General features: G+C 36.2%; 1 protein-coding gene across 1 annotated transcript in view; it reads left to right on the top strand.

The window, feature by feature from the left end:
• Nucleotides 1-13,705, top strand: part of SLC7A11 (solute carrier family 7 member 11) — a 254,563-nt gene that overhangs the window by 238,198 nt on the left and 2,660 nt on the right. The window lies entirely within an intron of this gene.

The following is a 13,705-nucleotide window of genomic DNA, read 5'->3' as shown; positions in this document are numbered from 1 at the left end:
CCCCAAATATGTGTGTTTACCTTGATAACCCCCCTCCCCCCCCCCCCCCCCCCCCCCACCACCACCACCAGCTCCCCACCAGCCACAGTTGCCTCTCCATCAGGGAGATTTATCAAGAATAAAACCGATGTGGTTCCAAGGCAAAGTGCTAAACAAAGAGCAATCATCATGTAAACCAAAATAATATATTTTCTCTTTTGTGCCTTTATAAATCTCTTATTATGTGTCCATAGTTACTTTTCTTGTTTTGTTTACAAGTTCTGTTTTTTGCTCAAACACTATAAGGTATACATGCAGATTCCAAAACATGCCAGTTTATACAGTAATATAACTTCTGAAGGTACTTATTGATAAACAGTCTTCACAGCACTCAATAATCAAGACCTAATTTGTTTCAAAATCAAAATATAATTTTAGAAACAAAAAATATCAGCAGTCAAAATGCAAGCCATTTCTCTTTTTTCTTCCTTGGTAATCAAAATCTAATAATATTTGAGTTATAACATCTCCTAACACGTTTGGTAGAAAGTTTTGCTTAGTGCTATAATTCTGCTATAATTTGATTGCAGTAAACATCATCACAAAGTATCATTAGATTTTAACAACCACCGCAGACCAAAGAAATTGTTGGCACTGAGGATTGACTATAATTAAAGCTTGCCTAATTAAAATATGTTTTTCTAGCAAGCTGTTCTTATTAAACAGGTCAGAATGCTACTGAAGCCTGTCAACAACTGCCATGAAATACCTTAAATTAACAGATTGCATTTTTAGGACATTTAATATGTTCTTACGTAATAGTGACCCAGCCTCTTCATCAACGTAGCTTCAATAGTGGTGTTTATAACATTTCCAACATATGATTTATTTTCTAAAGAGCAGAAGGTTTTCTTAGTACATGTAATACTAATTGATGAATATCAATTGATGAATATCATGATGAGGATATAGTATGGTATAATTGTACACACATCTTTTGAGAGACAATAGAATGAAGAAGCTATTTGCAATAGTGGCAAGTAATCAAATGTCCTAAAGCATGTTCAAATCTCAATCGTTTTGTAAGGTGCATTAATTAAGAGTGCATTGTGGTGATTTGAAAACCTAGATAAGCACTTTCCAAACACACATTTATTAAAACTGTCCAATCGTGTGGAGATTTTTGATGAACAAAGTAAGGAAGGAGTATGGCGGGAACAAGCCTGTAAAGACAGAGCTTAGACAAGATGTAACTGAAAAATATTTGTCTGGAGGTAAATTCAATATTATAGTTTTTCTGTTCCTCCGAATGTAAGCTCTTCCTGGGCATGTAAGTAGTTCTTGCGCATGTAAGCTGTTCCTGCGCATGGCCCATCCCCTTTACATCCCCACTACACCAGGTATAGTGTCTGTCACTACTTCTGTTCTCCCTCCTCAGCACTAGCATAGTTGAGCTGGCAGAGAGATGATGAATGTGTTTGTGTGTGTGCTGGATGCTTGTATGTGTGTGCATTTAGCAGTTTGGTATATCTATCTGTGTCAATGAGGAAATAGAACAAATGTTTATTCTCTCATCTCTGTATGGTGACTGCCAGGTGATGGCACTGCGTCTATAAGATTTACTGACATGGAGCAAAGACTGAAGAACCCATTTGTAGAAAAAATGTATTTCTACTTTTAAGGTTATTTTTCACATCTCAAAAATACATATTTTTTAGAGATAGGTGATAAATCAATTTAATATTGCAAATCCTTTGACATAACATGTCCATAACTAGGTAGGATATTTTTGGCTTTTGCAGAATTTCTAGAGTACAGATATTATTTTTTAAGTATGTAAAAAGAATCCTTGTGATAAAGTATAGGGTCGAACTGGTTCTCATTAAGAAGTGAGCTACAAACATTTCTATTTTTTTTCCTGTAGACTCTGCTATAGTAACACTCTGGTTTGCTTTTAGAATGGAAGAAATTAAAATCAAGCTTGTTTTTAACTTTCCTAATTGTATTTTACCAATAACACCAAATACATAAAAGCTTGTAGTTTATTGTCTACTCTATAAACCTTTGTTAAAATAATTTTGCCAAGCAGTAGGGGAGATTGTTGTGAAGATGTTAACAAAATGTGTATTGTATCCATTGAAACAAAAAACACACTGAGCAGAGATATAGTAATTATGTGTGCGTAGGTAACTCCTACAGTTAGAATGGTTTGATAGTTCAATAGGTTTTGTCGCAGAGACAAATCCTGCTGCTTGTACTTAGCTGTAGAACTGTGCTGCTATGATATATTCTGTAGCAGTCTTACAGCCTATTCTTCATTTAAAAAAAAAAAAAAGGTTACGTGCTGATGATTTATTGACTTGTTCTCATCTGCAATGTATAGAGCTGAATGCACTCTTAAATTGGTGTAGGCATTGTTTAATCTTTTTTATATATAATAAAAAGGGTGATGCATGTGTAGACATTTCTTTTTGTTATAAAATTGTTTAAAGATGCTGCTTCAAGCCAAATGTCTGGATAAATAAGATTTTCGAACCACTAGATGGCAGTGTTAATCCAATTTTGTTTTAATACCTATAAGGAAAAAAATGAACATTTGTTTTTAAGGGATCTCAAGCATTTTGCTTTCTCGTCATACCTTTCAAACAATCGACAGCTGCTGTACTTTACTTATTTATTACATATTTCCAGTATTTATGAAGTCTGGATTGCATATCTATGGATTTATTAAAAATCATGTGTGTCTCCCTGAAAAAGACATACACATTGTGATATAATTTGGCAAGTAGACTTGAACATTAATTTTGGTCTAAACTGCAATTCATCTGAATTTGGGCTGATTGGATGATTGGTCAAATTCCCAAATTTGAGGCGAAGTGTACCCGAAACATGACCCAACCGAAATGCGCAATGGACGAGCAGGTCCATTTTAATTTGTGATTCTGAATTTCACCTGTAGCACCTAAAAAAAGAGATGATTGATGTTAAAAAAGATGACTGATGGCTAGGGGACAGACACTAAATGTTGATTTTATTCACTGACCAGGTGAGAAGTGAGCAATAGAGGAAAGAAAAAGGCATTGCAAGGAGACACGAATTTGTATTTATATGTTATATGTTATATACATAATATATGATATATAAATAGCAATGTTTTTTTTACTGCTCTGCCTCTTTTTCCCTCTATTGGTTACTTTTTCTCACTTTATTTGTAAACCAAATTACAGTAAAATAAGCTTATCAGTGTGCTGCAAAACATATGCATAATATTGATACTAAGTATGTAATTTGCAGTATACTGATCAGCCAATTTTACCCCCTTTTGGTTCACAAATAAAGTGAGATACAGGAATAGCTATTATTCCATAAGATCCTTTAACTTGCATTTAGTCATACAGATCAGTTACCAGCATTGCTTACGATACAGATTAATCTGATTGTACGTATGTGTAAATGTTTAGATTTTGTTTCAAAATAAGTTTTCAAAATGAAAGCAATTCTAAACCCCTTATGGATGGCGGGGATGCTATGCTGTCTTTAAGGAGGCAATCCTAAATGCTGCCGGACGGCATAGCACGTCCAGCCATCAGCCGTCCACCCTGCCGCTCTATACTCATCTAGCACGGTGATCAAAGTATGGGCGACTACCTAACAACCCAGGCAGTCCCCCTGCAGCAGCTTGGGTCCTCCAGACCACCAGAACATTGTGATCATGATGACAAATAGCAAAAAATATGCCTGAGAGTGAAAGGATCATCTGCTATTTATAACACCCCACTCACCCCACCCTCCCCTTCTCTAAAATATGGGACATATTCATACCATAATCCAAATCTTCTCATGATTAGTTGTTCAACCTCTACTCAGCATTCAAAGCCATTATGGATAAATGCAAATAATGATGGTCGCAGCCAAACCTTTTTTTTTTATTACACACTTATTATCAGTTTCTACAACTCCAATAGATTGTTTTATTATTACAACAAAAACTTGAAAGAGCACTGCCCTACCTGTCCCTATAGACCAGTCTCCTCTTATATTAATGCCTGTATACAAATATGTTTGTTTTTTTTTTACAAAAATTAATAATCAAGGAATTTGATTGGTTTTATTTACCTAATTATGTCACATCTACTGTATGTGGCAAATTATGTAAACTTTCTAATTCTAGTCCAATATTCCAGACCTTTTCTGAAAACTTACAATAAAGGGTACCATATATTCTCTACATTATACATGGTGTCAATTTATTGTTACAAATGGATGGCTGGCTTCTCTTTGGAAAGAATGGAAATAATGACTTGCTTAAAGCCCTCCTTTGGCGGTAACTTTTACTTAAAATTGATTGAAAGGGGGGTGGTTTTGTGTGTATGTGGAAATTTTAACAGCTGTCACAACTTCTGTATTTATTATCTTAATTATCTCACAATTTGGGGAGGGTGAGCTTATCTTCTTATACTTTTGCAAGTATGTTTAACCCAATATTTTTTTTTCAAGTTAAACTTTTCCTTAGATTGGTTAAAGGTAGGGCCTCCCTTCCTCATTTCTTATACAGTGGAGCTCTCCTGGTGTTGGTTTCCCCTTGTGGGACTCTACACATCACCTACTCCTATTACCTACATATTTTGGAGGGAAACCCCCTCATTGGAGCTCCCTATTAGGTGGTTACAGTGGTGCAGCTCATGAGCCCTTGACTTGTATCTGGACTCCTGACCTGCACTCTGTTTACCTTATTTCTCCATTTTGTGTCCCAATACCTATGACCCCTTTTTCTGCAATTATTACATCTATTTTTTGTATCAAGGCAACCCCTTCATTCTATTTGTTTGGTGCATTAACAATTGCCAAGTGAGCAATACTTCCCAGTTAGCACCTACTTTTAAGTGATAGCTATTTCATGTTTATTTGATACATCTGTAACTGTCAAGTCCTGCCATGCCAGAGAGTGAAGCATTATTGGTGTAAATGTATGCATTGTGCTAAATGGTGAAATATTAAAAACAGATCTTTAGGTAATCAAGAAAAAAGTAATTAATAAAAAAAAAAAAAAGTCATGTTTATGCATCCTGATATATCCATACACAGTGGAATGTTTTATAAGCATACAACGGTTTTAGTAATTTATGGTACAATCTGAAAAATTATTTAAAATTCATTTTTTAAAAACTGGACATAATCCAACATGCATTGTATTATACTACAGCTCAAATTTAGGCCTTATTTTATTAATATTTCCAAATTATTCAACATTGTTAGAAAAAGTTTTCAAATTAATTATCTACAAAAACATTCGTAGACTCTAATGGTAGATAAATTATTTGGGATTTTATACCTGCAACACTGAAATCATTTGGAAAGCGATATTAACAATTTTTATTTTTGGATAAGCTTTTCAAGTTACATTTTTTGGATTAACTTTTTAGATGATTTTATAAAATCTCATTAATAGCTCAACAATATATTTCAAAATATAAAAATATCATAAATATATCATATAGAAAGAAAGATTATATATCATTTATCAATAAATCAAAAATCAGAGTATTAAAATGTTCAGTATATTAAATAATTTTAAAAGTTCATCCAAAAATATTAAATTGTGGCATTACTTAGGTAGCATTATGCTTTAACTTAACTTTTTGGTGGAACAAATCATCTTAAAATTACTGTGTTGCTAGTGTTTTTCAAATTATTCATCTAGTCGTACAGTAAACCTATTTCTATCCCTCTCCCCCTTATGAGCAAAATATATTATTTATATTTACCCATAATAAATTCCTGACCATTCATAAATATGGCCTACCATGGCATGAAGGCAACAAAGAAATTCCCAGGCACTCAGAGTGTTAAAGCCGCAGGCAGATTTAATGAAACAAAAAGGCAGCAACGTTTCAACCCACTAAGAGGTCTTTTTCTAGCTTGAAAAAGACCTCTTAGTAGGTCAAAACTTTGCTGCCTTTTTGTTTCATTAAATCTGCCTGCGGCTTTAACACTCTGAGTGCCTGGGAATTTCATTGTTGTTTTAACGTGTTGGGATTGCTGGTCCTGCCAGAGCACCGGTGGCTGCTGGGATTGAGTGTGGTTCCTTTAATCACCTTTGCAATATACCATGGCATGAAGAACATATTTTAAAATCAATCATAAAGTGATATGCAATAATGTATTTTTACATAATCTTAAACGAAAAAAAAATCTTCAATTACATAAGAAACAAATATGTATGAGAAGGAAAGTCTCTGACAGTAAATAGACAGTATATAGACATACATAGTGTGTCTGTTGCCTATGTACCACTGAGTGGCACAGAGGGAATCCCTGCCTGTATTTAAAAGGTCACTTTAAGCATCAAAACCACTTCAGCTAGAAGTGATTGCAAACTAGAAGTGATTTCTCAGTGAAGACCTAATTCTAAAAACATAATCCACCATACATCATTAATTGACATACAATAGCAGATAATTATGTAATTTGTAGTCCAAAACACATGGGAGGTCTGTAGTCAGTACACCTTTTGATACTGTGAAGGCAAATGCATGGACCTTTATAGCATTAGGAATAGAAGTATGTATCCTTCCTGCATGTAAGGGTCTGGAAGGTGTATTATGAAGCATTGGGAGGCTAATGTGCATGTGCAACAAAATGCTGCACTCTGCCAATAAAATGCTACTCTAGGAGTAGCATTTGATCTATAATTCAGTTTTACTTGGTTATAGTTGAGGAAGAGCTTCTAGTAACTGTCCTTCTGACACCTATTCAACGCTTGTTAACCTTTCATTGTAAACATTCTGGATATTAATACAGATCTGCAATGGTTTACATTGCAAGCTTTAAAAGACAGGGGCACGGCACCCAGACCACTTCATCGAGATGAAGTGGTCACTTCATTTACGTGAAGTGGTCTAGTTGCCTTTAGCGGTCCTTTAAAGGGACACTCAAGGCACCCAGACCACTTCTGCTCATTGGAGTGGTCTGGGTGCCAACTCCCACTACCCTTAACCCTGCAACTGTAATTATTGCAGTTTTTTTAAAAACTGCAATAATTACCTTGCAGGGTTAAGTCCTCCCCTAGTGGCTGTCTATTAGACAGCCACTAGAGGGAACTTCCTGGTTTCTAGCACAGGTATTCTGTGCTAGAGCGTCGCTGGACGTCCTCACGCTGTGTGAGGACCTCCAGCGTCACTCTATTCCCCATAGGGAAGCTTTCCTATGGGGTGCGCTAATGCCCACCGGCCGACGTAAGAAGAAGGAGGAGCGGCGGGGGAGGAGGAAGCAGCGACGTGGGACCTGTCGCTGCCTCTGGTAAGTCACTGAAGGGGTTTTCACCCCTTCAGTAACCGGGGATTGGGGGGTGGGAGGGAGAGGGACCCTCCAGTGCCAGGAAAACGGATCGTTTTCCTGACACTGGAGTTTCCCTTTAATTAACATAAGTTAATGGTTAAAACGAATCATGGATGGTTTTATCACTTATCAAACTGCCTCTCCCAAATTTGTATACCATATATATCTCAGACCCTTTAATAAATAATAAAATAAGGGGCTACAGTTTTGCTGCCTCTGGACAATACTTTGATTGAGAAGATTAGATCCTAAGGTGGTATGGACACACATACTATTACTGTTCATCATAAAATATGTAGGTTGAATCATTGATCAGAATATTACATTCATAAATGTCATTATTCTGAAGACCAAACCTTTAAATGGAAAATGTATATAACAATATTAAGAGTTTAATTTCCCAATATGTATTTTCCCACCAAATTAAATGCAGCTTTCTTTCTTCTGAATACAATATATCCTATAGAAACCCAGTATCAATAGGATATAGCCATATTTAAATTTCACTCTCTTGCGATGCCATATTGATATTGATTTGTGTAGAAAGGTCTAAAGGATAATGCATAGCACATGTATGGATTAGTTAACCTGCCTGTTATAAATGTGTGATGGGTTTGATGTTCAAACAGTTTTACTATTCTACACATACAAAGCATTAGTCTTGTTAGTCTCTATTTCCCCTGTTCAGACACTTAAAACAAGGTTTTTGTTTATTAATTGTATGGGGTTCTAAATTATATTAAAACATTATTATTAGCATAAAATATTTAGAGAAACTTGGAATACGTGACCCAAACATCATTCTTTGATAGTAAACCTAAAAGGTGCTGTTGTGTATCACTTACATGGCACAAGTCAGATCGTTAAGAAAGTCTGTTGGAAACGGCAATTTTAAGAAATCAAATTTTAACAATTCTTCAGCAATACCCTGGTGAAAATACAAATGAGCACAGACAGTCTTCATGTTTCAGGCTTCAACCTTAATTTCTGCAAGCATCCTTTAAAAAAATGAGCACTGCTTTAAATACAGCATGTGTCATGGCAAGAGATGTAAAATGTCTGGAAATTTATGTCATGGAAAAAAAAGAATAAAATTGTCCTTCCTGTTTATTTTTCCAGAAGAAAATGGAAATGCAGTGTATATAAAAGTACTGTACTTGAAATAATAGTACAGATTATTCAGTAAATAAATAATAAACAGCCTTCCCATCTTTGGTCATGACATGTTGAATTTGACAGATAATTCTCCTAAAAAATTAATTAACATATTTGAAAAGATAATTCTCCAAAGTCAGTAGTATATATTATTATTATTATTATTATTATTATTATTATTATTATTATTATAGCCAATATATATTGGCTTTTGGCATATTTTAATCTTACCTTTTGTCCCTTACGATATTACGGCAATATCCTGAAGATCCAGTAGGTGTTACAGTATTGGAATACCACCCTTTGGTCCTCATTGCTGCCATCCTCAATGCTATGATTAATCACTAAAGATGCCAGCATCTATAAGCATGAGAAACACTTGCTAAGGGAGTAATACATTTACAGGTAGCAGAGAAGTAACTTTGAAAGAGTCCTTTTGCTCTCTTTGCCACTTAATCCTCTACTTAGACCTTCCCTGATGTCAGCAAGTAGGACTTATACTAAGCATGTGTTAACAAGTAATGAGTGGATCCTATTTTCAAACTGAAAGAAATTAACATTTATACATATAGCTAAACCTATAGATAGCACTTCTAATAGCCCAAGATAGCGATGTGATTTAATGCTCTCTCTTTAAAGGGACACTGCAGGCACCGAGACCACTTCAGCTCATCGAAGTGGTCTGGGTGCAAACTTCAATCACCCTTAACTCCAGAGTGGTAATTATTGCAGGATTACATGCTAGTGTTAATCCTCTACCAAACAGCCCCTAGAGGGACTTTCAGGCTTGAAGGCGTCTTTTGGTCACCGAAACGATGCAGGATGACCTCATGCTACTCATAAGGACTTCCAGCGTCACCGGAATCCCCATAGAAAAGAATCGAAAAATGCTTTCCTATGGGGAAATCCCAATGCAAGCACGGCCATTGCCGCGCATGTGCATTTGTTTCCCCCCCACCGATGGGTGTCAGTGGGGGAGGAGCATAGGCGGAGCTGAGCCAGCACCATGGGACATCATCACTGGACATAGGTAAGTGACAGAAGGGGTTATTAACCCCGTCTGCACCATTGCGGTGGGCATTGACACAGGGGGAAGCTATAGTGTGTTTTCCAGGCACTATAGTTTCCTTTTAATGTAAGCGTAAGTAGTACTATGTGTGCCAAGTGTACCGTGATAGGTAAACGTTCAATCTACGTAAGTAATGTTAGTAAATGTATAATCATGAGAAACTAATGTTTTGGACGCTTTTACTCTTTTATCTGCCCCTCTAACATAACTATTGTTTTGGCAGAGAGGCTACACTTAACATGCTTTCTAATTTCAGTAGGGTCACTAATGTGATTGCAAGTAAATAAAAGCCTGCAAAGCTGTACAGTGTGTTAGAGGACATTTCGCGTGATTAACTGCAGAAGAAAACACTATTCAGCTAGCACAATGTATAGATTAAATGTTATTTCCTATAAAGTGATAATTGTCATATATTTTATGACTGTGGCACTTTAAGTTTCTAGTTGTAATCTAAGGTCTTATTTGCACTGCAATTACACGTTATCAACACATGAAGGATAGTTAAAGGGACACTGTGGGCACTATAACCATTTCATGTTATTGAATTGGTCAAAGTGTCTGCCGTCTCCAGGCACTGTACTATCCATTCAGTATTAACCCATTTGTGAACTGTTTAACACTGTCTGAATGAGGGTCCCTGGCTTTCACTGGATTTATAGCTAACACAGAGATTACATACTTCTTGGTAGCCATACTGATTTATTTCTACAATTTCATTATGATAGACTGAATGCAGTCAGCTGACATTCTCAGCCAATCACAGTCTCCCATTTCTGCTCAGGGTATTGTATCCTCATTTGTCCAAGCAGCACAGAGGGCATGAGTTGACCCTTGTTAGCATTAAAACATTAAACTAGTGTAATGTCGACAGCACCAGGGGACTCCAGACACTATCACCACTTCAATCAGATGAAGCAGTTATGGTGCCTTTAATGATCATTTAAGATCTTTCACAATATGTAATCACATACAATCCTGAATATATTAGTGCAGTAAATGCTTCCACATATATACTGTAGCCTTTAATTTTGTATTTTCATCTGCTTCAAAAATGTTACCCCTATTTAATACTTTTTGATATGCTGTTCATATGATTTAATATTTTTGATAATCTTTTTATTTTTTTTTCTAAATATTACATTTCAATATATATATATATATATATATATATATATATATATATATATATGTATGTATGTATGTATGTATGTATGTATGTATGTATATATATACAAAATACAGCAACATGTAAAAAATATACAAATATTGAAATATTTTTTAAAATACTAAATCATTTAAAAATATATTGTGAGATATTAAATTATTTTTAAAAAGCTTATCCAAAAATATTAAAACAAGGCCTTATTGAGAATACCGGTACAATAACCTCAATAACATTCAACAGGATCTAAGTAAAATGTGTAACAGCATAGTAAATTACCAATTTTCTGCTGCCTTAGAAAGGTTACATGCATTCTCAAATACTTTACATGGATAATTATGAAACTGATTTGCTTTAAATCCTATTGTTCTAATTTCACAGTGTCACAAAATGTAGCTTACACAGAATGCGTGGGAAAGGAAATTGCAAATGCAGCCATGAAAAAACAATCAGGCCCTGTATTTTGTCAGATATACACATTTGTTTGCAGCATATATGCCATCAATAGTAGTTTCTATGTACTAGCACAGATCAAGTGCTACTTTCTAACTACTGTAAGCTCCAAAGTTATTGCGAGTTGCAAGAATCCCAGATGCAGGTAGCTGTGGTTCTTCCTTAAATGGCATGGTTCCTATTAGCTTGTACTGCAGCACTACAGTGCAAATCCACAAACTATAAAGGAGCTTTTCTTAGAGCTCGCAAATAAGTACAGCTAACTCTGGCTGCGCTGTACACCATCTGGATGCCAGGCATGAGGCCCCTCTCCATTAAGAAATGTAAAGGACTTAAAAAAAAATGTATTACAAGAGAGTAGTTTGAATAGGAAGAGACATGAGGCCTTAGAGAGAAAAGGTGACATAAGGACTTGGGATAAGGAAGGGACATAGGCACTTGGAGAGAGATGGGGACATGAGAACATAGGAAATTATATATATATTTTGGAAGAGGAAGGGACATATAGACTTGTAGAGAGGAGGGGACATGTGGAGAGGAGGTCACATGAGAACTTTGAAGAGAAGGGTACATGGTCATTGCAAGAGAGGAGATTGACATAGGGACTTAGGAAGAGAAATGTGGACCTAAGGAAAGAAGGAGATATGGTGACTTTAACAGAGGAGGGGACAGGAGGACATGTGGAGAATGTCGATTTAGAAAGTGGAAAGGGCATTGGGCTTTAGGAAGATGAGTGTACTTGGGAATAGAATGCATATGGCCTTAGGAAGAGGATGTATGTGGGCTTAGGGAGAGGAGAGAACATGGGGAGAGGAGAGGACTGTCAGGATCGCTGCATGCTTACCTCCCTCTCTGGTGCTCTTCCTGGCACCGCATGCTTGCATATAGAGTGCTCTACTTTGCGACTCAATTCAGGTCAGAATTCCGAATTCGCCGGACTGAATTCAGCACACAAATATGACGTTAAGGGTCAATCTAGAAAGATCACATATTTCCCACAAATCATATGTACTGTGATTCCAAATTCATGTAGACCAATGGGATAATAAGACCTGCCTATGCTTACTCACCTCTCCCACTTGTTGCCCTGTTGTTCTTGTTAGCCCAATTGCTCAATATTGTAGTGTTCATTTCTGGTAATTATGCCGTGTCTGGTTGATCATTATTCCTGTCTTTTGTGCTCCTTTTACCTTTTCTTGTGTATAGTTTATCCTGATCTCTCTATCCCTTTTATCTTGGCTAAGGACCAGAATACGGAAAGTCGATTTTAAATAAGCAGTGACAAGGGCAGGGGGGTCTGTAGTTACCGGCCACCCCACTCCAAGACTGCAACACCAAATAGACACTCCAGGGGTGTCTTGGGTCCCCTAATTCCAGATACAATGATGACAAAATTCTACTTATTGGAGCCAAAACTCCATAAATGATTGTCAACTGGAAAATGATATCCAAATTGAGAATGTTTGTAATATTTAAATGTACATTCTGTCCCAAGTATTGTCCACAGATGTAGGAGGTCAATAGAGAAAAGTACATAAATTAACTGAAATTTACTATAGCCTACTGGCTGTTCCTCTTATGAACTCAAACTGTTAGTGTCCCACTTTGGTAAACTTCAGACTTTAATAAGTATTGTCTATGTATAGACTGGGATATAATTAGATATTTGAGTAGTATTCTAGGTGACGAGAACAGAAAGCTAATTGAATATATAGCTTAATAGAGATTTGTTGTGATTTGGTCTGTGAGTTTTTGTTTCTGCCGATCCTGACAGGGACGTGTGGAGAGAAGACATAGGGACACAGGAAGAGGCAGTGACATAGGTATAGAAAGTGGAGGAGATATGGGCACTGACAAAAAATTATGATGTCATCATGTACCAGAAGAGAAACAGAGAATGACATGACAGATAAGAACTATTCGGCCCATCTAGTCTGCCCAATATTCTAAATACTTTCATTAGTCTCTTATATCCAGGATAGCGTTATCCCTATCCCACACATTCTTAAACTCCTTCACTGTATTAACCTCTACAACTTCAGCTGGAAGACTACTCCATGCATCCCATACCCTCTCAGTAAAGTAATACTTCCTGATATTATTTTTAAATATTTGCCCCTCTAATTTAAAAATATGTTCTCTTGTTGTGGTAGTTTTCCTTCTATAAATATACTCACCTCTTATACTGTGTTGATTCCCTTTATATATTTAAATGTTTCTATCATACCCCCATCTCATCTTTCCTCCAAGCTATACATGTACGATCCTTTAATATTTCCTGGTACGTTTCACCCTGCAATCCATGAGTCAGATTTGTAGCCCTTCTCTGAACTCTCTCCAAGGTATCAATATCTTTATGGAAATAGGGTCTCCGGTACTAAATCTCTAAGGAAAGTTTCCTGCAACGTTTCCAAAACACAAATAACCCAAGCTGTTTTGGGGACAAAGGAGTACTCATACCCACATACTTAACTTGAATTCTATATGTAATTTTGCTTAGAAATGCTTAAGACTTGATCAAGGGAGAATCTCACGAAAGCTTGTTGTTC

This window comes from Pelobates fuscus, chromosome 6 (genome assembly GCF_036172605.1).
Source record: "Pelobates fuscus isolate aPelFus1 chromosome 6, aPelFus1.pri, whole genome shotgun sequence".
NCBI lineage: Eukaryota > Metazoa > Chordata > Amphibia > Anura > Pelobatidae > Pelobates > Pelobates fuscus.
The sequence above is the reverse complement of the archived record's forward strand: the minus strand, read 5'-3'. Positions and strand labels throughout refer to the sequence as shown.